At 36.1% G+C, this 12,731-nt stretch overlaps 1 protein-coding gene across 1 annotated transcript in view; it reads left to right on the forward strand.

Moving 5' to 3' along the window:
* The window catches only part of LOC134536501 (5-hydroxytryptamine receptor-like), a 1,474,690-nt gene that overhangs the window by 508,093 nt on the left and 953,866 nt on the right, over positions 1-12,731 (forward strand). The gene's annotated exons all lie outside the window — the stretch shown is intronic.

Raw genomic sequence — 12,731 nt, forward strand, 5'->3', positions numbered from 1 at the left:
TAAACTTAATCTTAGCAGAAATAATTTACATCTCACTCCAGGAGAGAAAGAGAGCTAAAGTTTACACACCAACTCCCTTTTTTCATATTTCATGCTTACATTTGTCTTATTTCTTTATGTTATTCATAAAAAGTATGTTTTAGTGTGAAATGTTAATTTAGTTAAATTTTAATTCATAAAATAAAAATTTTAAATTCCATTTAAACACCCAAAACCCTTTTAATTTTTTTTTTATTTTTACCAAATTTTATATTTCCAGTTACGTCACATCCTACAAAGTGCACAGTTAAAAAAAATATACTCCATTCAAGTTTAAGGTGAGCTTGCTTGTAAGGTTTTTAAACGTTTGGAAGTATTCAAAAAATAAAACTATACATTAATACATGCCATTGTCTTTAAGCGACCTTTGAGCAAACTTACGTGACCTGAAACACTACAACCTAAATATTTGTTAAAAAGCTAATAGCGCAGAAACAACCTTTTATTTTTTTAGTCTTCAAGTTTACATTTTTGAAACACTAATATAAAATTGCGAAAAATATAACGCCTAAGAAATATTTTTATTAATATTTACTTATTACATTTAGATAATATAAATTATGTGTGGTATTATTATCAAAGGTCTTTACCGATTCTCAAAAATCCTGTTTTTTAAGTTTGGCTATTAAGAAGTTAATTTAACTCACAGTATAAAAAATATATATAGACCTTATATATTTCCTGAGTGGAAACATTATCCTATCACATTCAAAATAAATAAGGTGGTATTTCATTTTTTAAATTACTATTATATATTATATAACTACTTCGACAATATTACAAACGTTTTAAAAAAACTAATTTTAACTCAAATATTCACTCAAAATAAATTTTTGTTTTTGGTTTTACGATTATACAAAGGAAACTAATAAATAACAATTTTGATGACGTATAATTACTTTCTCGTCTCTATCCCTGGTACGTGTTTCACTTTACCTTGCATATTGATTTAAAAATCTATTAAATTTGAATTTATTTTAAAATCTTTAAAGGATTTCATTGTGAAACACAGCGAGTTTGGCGAGACCAGCTGCTGGATGTATTTTGTGGAGTGGCAGAAATGTGGGTTGCCTCATGCACATATCTTGATTTGGTTTATTGAAAAAATAAGAAATTCCCGATGTACAAGTGGATCCAAGCTTGCATGAGGTAGTAATCAAAAGCTTTATATATTGCCCATTTGGAACTCTAAATCCAAATTCACCAAGTATGGTGGATGGTAAATGTTCGAAACGGTATCCACTGGCATTAATAGCTGAAACCATTACCGGGAATTATGGTTATCTGCTTTAACGGCACCGATCGACCGCAGGTAACGGAAGATCAACCATTGTAAAAGTAAATCAACAATATATCGGAATTCATAATCGTTGGATGGTTCCCTATTCACTAATCCTATCAAAGACTTCCAAGGAGCACATCGATGTTCAATATAGACATTCCATATAATCTATAAAATATATTTGCAAATATGTAACAAAAGGCAAACGGAAGTGACATGTCTGTGATAGGAGTTGGTGCTGAGAATTCAATTGATGAAGTTACCCAATACTTACATTTGAAACAGATTGTGTTTTTTTATAATAATAATTAATTTAATGGATAAATTAAATGATAAATGTGTAAATAATAAATAAATAGATACATAAATAAATGTCATAAATAATGGTGTTTTTGTAGACTTGTAACAAGTAGTGTATATTTTTTCTGTAAATGCTACTAATTAAAATGAATGTAAAAAAAATATAAATTAGTATCAGAAATTTGTAGTTCATAAACTTGTAACTGCTAGTGTTTGTTTTTTCTGTAATAGTTTTCTATGTTTATTTCTAAATAGTTTAGATGCAACAATTTGTTCTGACCATGGATGAGAAGGAGAAGGAAGCCTGAAATAGTTTCAAGGAGGTTGTAGAGAAGATTCTTTGTAACGTGAAGGATCTGAACTACATAAGTATCGTGGAACGCATGTTGCATGCGTATTGAACAACAGGCATGCAGGATAAGTCTAAAGGTTCACTTCTTACACTCGCATGTGAACTTTTTTCGTTGGGGAACTTCAGTGATGAGCAAGGCGAACGGTTCCACCAAGACATCAAGGAGATAGAACGTAGGTATAAAGGTAGGTGGAACATGAATATGCTAGCGGACTATTGTTGGATGCTACATTGTAATTCATCTAAAGCGTTCTTTACACGGAGGCGCCCACGCAGAACTTTCCAAAAAAAATGTTTTAAATGAAATGATTGTGTACTCTGCCACTCTCATATGAGTATGGACTTATATATTTGGTATTGTTCAACATAGAAAAACCTAAAAACTGTCAGCCGATTGTGTCCTTTTATCGAAGTTCCTGTCTGTACAGGTTGTGCCTGGTACTTCATGCCTACAACACCTACTGAGGATGAGTAATTTTAGAATTTATTACTTATTGTTGATTATACTCTATTGTATTTTGTATTTGTATTGAATTTTACGTTATTTTATGTTATTGTATTTAATGTTAAACATATTACCAAACATTCAAATGAGAACGAACACTACACTTTCCATGTATATTATATGCATACAGTACACTTCCGATTATCCGCGGAATTAAGTGGCAAGCCCACCGCGGATAGTGAAAATCGCGGATAATCCTCAAAACAGCCAAAAATGGGGAAAAAAGAAAACATTAATTTGAATTTAAAAATCTACAAATTTATGTACAGTAAAAGTTACAATTAATTATTAAATTATGCTAAAATTTTAGTATTTTACTGAATAAATAACATATAATATATTTCAGTGATGTAAACATAAAAGTGCTAGGTACTTACTTCGTAACAAGGATACAGTACATACTGTACGTACTCAGAGACTTCATTAGACACTAAAAAAGCACAACTCTTTAAATTTAAAACTTTTTGAAACAATCAGTCACTTGCTTTTCTTTCTTGATTTGGAAACATCTTTTCTTAATAATTGATTGAATTTCCGCAACATAAGTTTTTCAGCCAACTGCGCATTATAGTCTTGTTCCTATAAATAGTGAAACAGTCCGACGATGTGTTGCAAAGCCGCTTCGTGAGTCATCTGCGCCTTCCCACTGAGTTCACCTGTGGCGTTTTACTGTATACCGACTACACACAATACACTCGTCAGTAGAGTTCACATTTGCTCACTTGTAATAAAATACTATGGGGTGGTGAAGAATGCATTGTTTGTGTATAACCTGAACCTTGTATGTGTAGGCGAGTGAGCGAGTGTTGAGATTTATACACCATTCCCTAATAGACTCTGCTCTTCACTAAGAAACACCTGCATTATGGGTAGATAAAATATACTCATGCAAATAATTAAAGTTTGGGCGCCGTATAGTGAAAGTAAATTCTGAACACCTTATCGAGTATCTGTCTATTCTGAGGTTACGTAAATAATAAATTACTTGAAGTTAAATGTATTTTGTTGAAAAACCAAAACAAAACACTAAAACATGACAACTTCCTGAACAGAATCGTAGTAGCTACAGCAATTATGTTGGTCTCAACTTCTTTACGAACCAGTAACACATTAAACAAGCAGAACTCATAATTGAGGGCATTCAAAAATTATGTTTGAGTACTGCTTCGCAGTCTCGTGTATGACTCTACGTTAAATACAACTAAAATATAAGTTGACTAGAGCAAAACAAATGACTCTAAACTTTATAGCCAAATTGGTTGCACTCGGTTCTAGCTCTGGCAGATAACATAATAAATAAGAGATTCTATTAAAATTCTACAGGAACCACTGAGCGTTTCGTGGGACAAAGCAAAAATTATCTTTAACAATGGTCTGTAAGGTTAATGAGTGCAGGCAAAACAAGTGTGATTTCAGAATTGTTAGCATGCTCAGTTATGCTGCTACATATATCTTGAATGCCTTAGCAACCAACACTAAAACTACTTAACTAAGTACTACACATGGAACACTTACTTAAATCCTAAGACAAAATACCTTGAGTTGAACATTGTAAGAACATAAAAAAACCTTGAAACATACAATGCTGCCGATCAAATAATTCTTGCGATATGAGATACAGAGGCAGTCAATCTAAACACTTCCGTAGGGAAACTTCAATATATTCCAACGCATTTTTGGTCCTCGACATTTCTCGGGATGCCGATCCTTCGTGTCTTGGTACGGGCGTAGATCAGGCTCGTGCAATGAGGAACATTTGCGACGTATTCTATTCCCAGACGAATAAGAGCGCCGCTTCTTATAGCTAGACGCTGAATAATTGTACTTCCACCAATTTCATACACTAACTTATATCAGTTCAAGCAAAGAGCGCCTCATCATTTAACTTTGTACTTATAACACAGTTCATGAAATATTAGCACTCCAACGTACAATAACTTTTAAATGTTGCATATTTCGTAGAAATATGAGTGCGTACGAACAATATAGAGTTTATATCAACTTCCTCCAGCTAATTACTTGGACTAAAGTAAAGTCCATGTTGAGACTTCTTGAAATGGTACGATATTAAAAAAATATCCGCATAACTATAACACCACGAGTTCAGCTTGCTATTCAACTCATGGCAGCGAAGCATTTCAATCATTTAGCGGTGCAAAACAACCAAAATAACACAAGACTATGAATTTCGTGTCTGTCACCTCAGAATAATTGCAAGATTCCCCCTTCTAGAACCATTTTTAATCGTAACTATGTACGAGCCAAAAAAAATTTAACTCTTCAACTTATTTCCATAGCACAAGTGAAAATAAAATGTTTTTAATTATATTGCTGTGAACTGCCTATGGATTATAAAAATTTCTCATCGCTGATGAAATAATCACAGGCATAGCATAAAGTTAATGAGTGATTATTACCATAGAAAATATAAAACAAATTAAAGAATATTTCTAATAAGGTTTTACCTTATAATACAGATTTACATATGTGCAATTTTTTCTTGGCATGCGCGGATAATAGGGAGTTTACTGTATAGGTATGCTACACACCTGCTATTATGGGATTATAAAGCTTCCTATGCTTAATGGAATGCATAGTAGTAGAATATAGATTCTTATTTAAAACTGAACCAGTTACCTTTTATTTTCCTTTTTTTATTAACGCCTTGGAACTTCAGGGGTTCCTATGCTTATTGGGGTGTATTTGAATAGGTTCTTTTTTGCATATATTTTTTTATTTACCCCGATATATCCTTAATTATTATTTACTAGTATGAATACACTTATTGGAGAAAAAACGGACATCATTTTCTTTTCAGCACATCCAAAAACAAAAAGATTAACCACTTTTATCAAATCAAGATTTCAGTTGTAGACATGTGTTATTATGAACATATGTTTGTCTTCAGCAAATCCAAAAAGCATGGACAAAGGAACACATTCTTCTAACAGTCTTTCGGTAATAACAGGAAGTTTATATTTATCCACGAGGGCACAGCCAGCCATCTTAAAACAGACATTACTTTTGACATGAGCTAAAGTTAATTTTTCATAGCAGATGTTGTGTCTACATTTCTCGTTTGGTCTACCTCGACGATATTGGACACATATGTAATGTCCTTGATTAGGTAAAGAAAACCATTGCAGTATATGGTCGTCGTTGTAAGAAACATGACATTTGTTTTTTCAGCATGCCTATTATATCTATAAATGCCTGCGAAAGTAAAGTTCAGATATCCCGATGCTGTATAGCAATTCGTACTTCTGTATATAGTGTGTACGGTGCGAGCAGGAAAGGCTGGCAATCGTGCAGTTCCATTTTCATATTGCTTTAAGCTATCAGGTGTTGATGCACTGACATCTACAAGAGAAATGGTCTTTTGCACGCCAATGTTATTTCTTTATAACTGTTTGGTGTCACAAACAATATGCCCATCGCTTCAAGTGCAGACGTTATGTGAATTCTCGTTTCGAAAATTCACCAAGCGTCCTCTCTGGTCAACGATTCTGATGACGACTTCATGTGCGCACTTCACGACGACTGGTACGTCAATTATACTTTGTGGCACTTAAACTATCTTAATCCTGGCGGGAACTCTTGCAGAATTTTGTTTAGTCTTCCGTTTCGATAAGTTACAATCACCAAATAACAATTTATTCTTGTGACATTGATGGGCATTATGTTTACTGCTCGCGTATATCCATACGAAAGGCAGATTGTTTCTCAGCGAGTTCACAATTCAGGCACCGATATGATTTTTGTTCTCACCTCTTCGAATAATTACGCACAATTGAGCAGAAAGTATAAATGTTTGCTTGTATTCAATTTCACCATTACATATTAAATCGTCAAGCAATAATTTGGCTCGCCCGTGCGGATTACGCAAGATCATGTATTAAGTGCCCGCGAATCGTGACAAGGCTGTACGATGCATAATGGCTGACCCGTCAAATTGCGGCAAAATGTGTGCTATACTGAGTTTGCTGGAAGAACCAAACGTCTCTTAAGTTCGTAAATGTGTACCTCTATTCCAAATCATTGCAGCACATGTAGTACGAGCGTCTAGCTACGGTTATACATTAAGTGGATGTCCTGGCGTATTTTCTACTTAATGATTATGCAGATGTGGTCCCTCCTTCGGCGCGTCAAACATGAGTCAAAGAATCATTTCGAAATTCTGTCGTAGCAGTCAAGACTTACGTAATTTTCTCAAGTCTTGCGATACCGAAACCAGTAAATACATTTCACTACTGGCTAAAAATTAGAAATTGTAAACAAGAATAACTAGAGTACCTGCCAGTAATCGAACAGCGAGTGGAAGCCTCGGATTCTCGCATTCGCGACATGATCGAAGTATCGAATGCACAAAGGCGCTACGATTTGTGGACTATCCAAAGTAGTCTGAATGCATCACTTACTTGACAACCAAAACAGATCCTGCCAAAAACAAGAATGAATTTTCTGCGGAAGAACAAAAGTGTATAGGAAATCATGCAATATATTTTCAGTAGAATGTCGGAATTGGCCAATGACCTTTATCGAGATATACAGTCTGTTCGTGAAAAATATCTACTCGTTAGACGAGCCAGACTAACACATGAAATAAAAAATGAAGAGATATTTAAACCAATTACTAGTGGTCTTTATGAACTTAAACCTAAGGAAGATCCAACTAACAATGTGAAGACAAAAGTATATGACGGAATGTATACTGTAAAGAAGAGAACATATGAGGCAGATCGATAAGAAGAGGACTTTAGGAGTACATAGTCTACGCACAAGACCAAATTACGGAAATGAGGACACCAATTTCATGCAATGGTCTGGGCATACCTGAGATCCTTCACGAGTCGGAATTTTGACACGACCTATGGAGTGTACCAAAAGCATAATAAGTGTTTCCTAAGTGCTTAAGAAATAAACTTTTTACCAGGAAATAATGTGCGCGTAGAAGAGCTCAAAACTCACAGGACTCCGGGTCTGTACGAATAAGTAAGAGTTCAAAACACACAGGACTCCGGGTCTGAACGAATAACTAAGAGTTCAAAACACACAGGACTCCGGGTCTGTACGAATAGGTAAGAGTTCAAAACACACAGGACTCCGGGTCTGTATGAATAAGTGTTTCGCAGGGAGCCTAAAGGCTATTCTCACGAAGATTTACAAAGGTACAAATAAATAAAAATTTGTAAAGTGGCATATATGAAGATGAATATCATTAAAAAGTACACAGTCTAGCTTATCTATTCATTGAACTAGCAGTACATGGTGAAGGATTACGAAAGCTATAAAGTTGTCGGAACTATAACTTTGTGTATTGGTACAACCCCAATGAATTATTTGATCGTCTTAGACTTCTGAATACTTCGCTTAATTAAGGAAACTATTCCCACATGAACGAGATAGTCTCCATACTCAAAGAAGTGAGAGAAGCCGGCTACATACAATGAGTCGATCCAGAATCGCTCGTGAACTTCATGCTTCTGCAATACGAAAATACCTTCTTCGCAAAGTCGTACTTTGCGTAAATGATGATTTTTTCCAGGCGGACCTTGTTGAGATTATAACATATTACCAATTGAAAACATATTTCAAGTACACGTTGACGGTCATCAATATGTGTGGCAAGTTCGCTTGGGCCAGACCTATGAAATGGAAGACTGCAACCGACGTAGCCAAGGCCATGGCCAATATTTTGCGTGATGTACGAGTACCTTCGTGCTTGCAAATGTATCTCGGTAAAGAATTATACAATGCGACCTTCAACGCAATGATGAAGAAATATGGTATCAAATACTTATGATAATTTAGTCATGTCATAGCCTGCATTGTCGAAAGTTTTATCAGAACTTTGTGCACCAAGATGTGGTGGCAGTTTCATGGCTAACGGAAATTACAAATGGATTGATATCTTAACGAAACTAATAAGCGAATACAACTCCACAGTACATTCTACCACGAAAATGAAGCCTAAAAACATAAAGGATGATAACTTGCTTCTAACAATTTTATCCAACACAAAGAAGAAATATCCACGAAAACGTAAAGCTAACATCGGTGACATTGTGTGAATCTCCAAGTAAGGCACCGTCAAGAAATGTTTTACTGCGAATTGGAGTCCCGAACTTTTCCGTTTGACACATGTTCGTGAAGATTTGAAACACAAGCCTATTCGTGATGGCATCTACGCCGATGTATCCTGATACATATTTGGTGTAGAAGATTATCAAACGAAGAAGTGGTCTATCCTACGTCAAGTGGTGGGGCTTCCCACCTCGCTTTAATTCGAGAGTAGCAGTTTGAGTAATGTTAGAAGTAGTATACGAATGTATGTTCTGGAACATGGCTTCTGGCTGTGGAGCGGGGAACCGAGCCACATCTCTGACGTCACGTCCATCTCTGACGTCACAGCGGCCATCTTGGATGACCTTGACCTTGACCTTTGACCTTGACCTTGAATTTAATCCTCAAAAATCGCCAAAAATGACCAAAATTGGGCAAAAATTGCCCAAAATTCCTCAAAAATCGCCAAAATTTCAATTTTTTTGAAAAAAATTTCCGCCAAAAAATCTCAAATAATTCCACAGTTCAAAAATTAGGATTTCGAAAATCCTCAAAAGTCGCTTTGTCCTAGAAAAAACGAAAACTCCTAAAAGCGGCTTAAAACTCCTAAGAGCTAGCCGCTTATAAGCCGCCGACCTTGAAAATAAGGATGTCATGGCAGCCATATTGGATGATGATGTCACCGTTGCAAATTTTGTTACGCCCGCCATCTTTAAATTTTTTATTTATTATCCGATTTTAATGAAATTTTTTTTAAAATTTATAAAAAAATTTAAATAATATAAATTTAATAAAATATTTATAAAAAACATACTTTTTAGACACGGAGTTCGGAGTCCTCGGTTCGAACCCGAAGAGTGCAAAAAAAATTAAAAATGGCTACCGATCCTTCCCTCTCAGTGGACGCAGGCAGACTGACCCCCACCACTTATGTCAAAGTATACATATCTTCACCTAGTATGACGTCATGTCCGCCATCTTGAAATTTGGACGCCATCTTGAAAATCTTTATTTATTATCCGATTTTAATGAAAAAAACTCCAAAATTCATCAAAAAATTAACGTATTTGAATTCTGTTTGATTATATCGATGTACGTCCTTGGTTCGATTCCCGGCGAGAGTAAACGGTTGATCCTTCCTCCATGAAAGCTACCTAGACTGATCTACCATCTCCAGTACCAAGGTATATATCATCAACTGGTATGATATCATGTCCGCCATCTTGTATTCATCCGCTGGAGACCGTCATCTTGTTTTCATCTGCTAGAGTGTGCCGATACCATGTAGTATAATTTTATGTTCACCATACCTTTGTCCTGAACTGTTGACATTGAACTTTGACCTTGACCATGAACTTTGACCTTGACCTTGAAATTTGACCTTGACCTTGAAATTTGACCGTGACATTGAAATTTGACTTTGTCCTTGAAATTTGACTTTGTCCTTGTCGACCATCATGGATCCGACATTTTATGTTCAGTACATGCTACCAGGAGCTACCACCTGCCAGAGTACTCCATCTTGTGTGTGTACTTGTATTATGGAGTACATTTCCATCTGGTTAATTTTATTCTAACCCGCTACAGTGCAGTAATCATTTATTACCGAGGTGCCCCCGCCATCTTGAAATTCGACCGCCATCTTGAAATCATGTAATAATGTAGCTAGAAAAGCGGGAAAAAATCCAAAATTCATTAAATAAATCACTCATTAACTTACATATTGATTCGATCCGCTCCCGTCCTTGGTTCGATACCCGATCGATGCAATAATGTTTAATTTTATGAAAAAATAATAATTTCAATATACCATGTTCATCATTCTTAAAGAGACTTTAAAACCTCTACTAACATCATCCTATCAGACATCAAGACCACCATATTGGAAATTCATAATTGTAATGTTAGAGATTCGTGAAAAAGTTCAAAATTCATTAAATAAATTTGTAATCTATATACTGATTGATTAAATCGACTAAGGTCCTTGGTTCAATCCCTGGCCGATACAAATCAACTTTAATTTTAAAAAAGTACCAGAAAAGTGTAAGGTTCGAGAAATAAAACACCTCAAAGTCTTTTACAAACATAAGATTTATTACACAATTTCTATCCTACTACAGAATCACTTGCGAAAGCCAGCAATCTTATAAACATTTAGCCCTGCATAGACGTGCATCGACTACTTCTTAGCTCCAAATGGCTACAAATGCTTCAAAAGGCTCCAAATGCTCCAACAGCTCCAAAAAAAGGCTCCAAATGCTCCAATAACCACCAAATGCTTAACACAGCTCCAAATGGCTCCAAATGCTCCAAACGGCCTCCAAATGCTTGACAGCCTCCAAATGCTTGACTGCTCCAAACGGCTCCAAATTGCTTCAAATGCTCCAAACGGCTCCAAATGCTCCAAATTGCTCCAAATGTTCCAAACGGCTCCAAATGCTCCAAATGCTCCAAATGCTCCAAACAGCTCCAAATGCTCCAAACGGCTCCAAAAGCTCCAAATGTCTCCAAATGCTCCAAACTGCTCCAAATGTTCCAAACGGCTCCAAATGCTCCAAATGCTCCAAATGCTCCAAACAGCTCCAAATGCTCCAAACGGCTCCAAAAGCTCCAAATGTCTCCAAATGCTCCAAACGGCTCCAAATGCTCCAAATGTCTCCAAAAGGCTCCAAATGCTCCAAACGGCTCCAAATGCTCCAAATGCTCCAAATGTCTCCAAAAGGCTCCAAATGCTTCAAAAGGCTCCAATTGCTCCAAACGGCCTCCAAATGCTCCAAATGGCTCCAAATGCTCCAAATGGCTCCAAATGCTCCAAATGGCTCCAACAGCTCCAAAAGGCTCCAAATGCTTCAAAAGGCTCCAATTGTTCCAAGAGCTCCATCTTCAATTGATTCCAATTACTTTTCTTATCGAACTTGGCATGGTTACTAACATGTCTTTATTAGTATACATTTTGACTGGCAGTGGTAACGTATTTTGCACCTTTAAGTTATAAGTTTTATTTAGAAATCAGATTTCGATAAATGGTAGATACCATTTGGAAAGAAAATATATTAATTTATCTTCAAGTTTATACACATTTAATTTAAGCCATTATTGTATGTAGCCAGCTTCCCTCAGTTCTTTGAGTATGAAGGATATTTCTTTAATGTTCGAATAGTTTCCTGCACAAAGCGATCCATGTAGTAGTCGTAGCCTGTCAACCAATATGTTAGGATCTTCCCATGAGGTATAATCAAACTCTTCTGCTGCGTTCATCATCCTTGCATGTTTATAATAAATATTATTATCTCTGGTGTCTATCGTTTTAACACCAACCTCAAGGTCACTTTCGTCATCGTGACAGTGATTATCACAAGCTTGATCAGGATAATTTATTTTATTACGACGTTTCCATCGTTTTGGTCTCAAACCACCATCACAGTCTTCGCTCTTGCATGCTTTTGGTGCTTCAGCACAGTACTCAATCATGTCAGCCTTAGATGTGTCAGCACAGTCTTCGTTCACGCCAGCTTCTGATGTGTCACCACAGTCTTCAATCATGTCAGCACCACAAACTTGATCAGGATAATTTATTTTATTACGTCGTTTCCATCGTTTTGGTCTCAGACCGCCATCACAGTCTTCGATCTTGCCTGCTTTAGGTGCTTCAGTACAGTACTCAATCATGTCAGCCTTAGATGTGTCAGCACAGTCTTCGTTCACGCCAGCTTCTGATGTGTCACCACAGTCTTCAATCATGTCAGCACCACAAACTTGATCAGGATAATTTATTTTATTACGTCGTTTCCATCGTTTTGGTCTCAGACCGCCATCACAGTCTTCGATCTTACCTGCTTTAGGTGCTTCAGTACAGTACTCAATCATGTCAGCCTCAGATGTGTCACCACAATCTTCAATCATGCACGCTTCAGATGATTCATCATAGTCTTCGACCTTGTAAGCTTCAGATGGTTCTCCATCTTTCTCATTTTCATGGAGACGACTAGATATTGGAGTAAATATATTTTCATTTCTAATGTGGTTACAACTTCCTTCGTTTGTTTTAGATTTTAAATTATTATCTTGATCTAGATCAGTAATTTTAGCATTAGCTTTTTCGCCTTCGTTCCTCTTCCGCGATGTTGTAGCCCAGTCTTCGTTATCTTTATTCATCTTAATTGTACAGGTCTTGTAATGTCTATCCAAGT

This window comes from Bacillus rossius, chromosome 11, assembly GCF_032445375.1.
Source record: "Bacillus rossius redtenbacheri isolate Brsri chromosome 11, Brsri_v3, whole genome shotgun sequence".
Lineage (NCBI taxonomy): Eukaryota > Metazoa > Arthropoda > Insecta > Phasmatodea > Bacillidae > Bacillus > Bacillus rossius.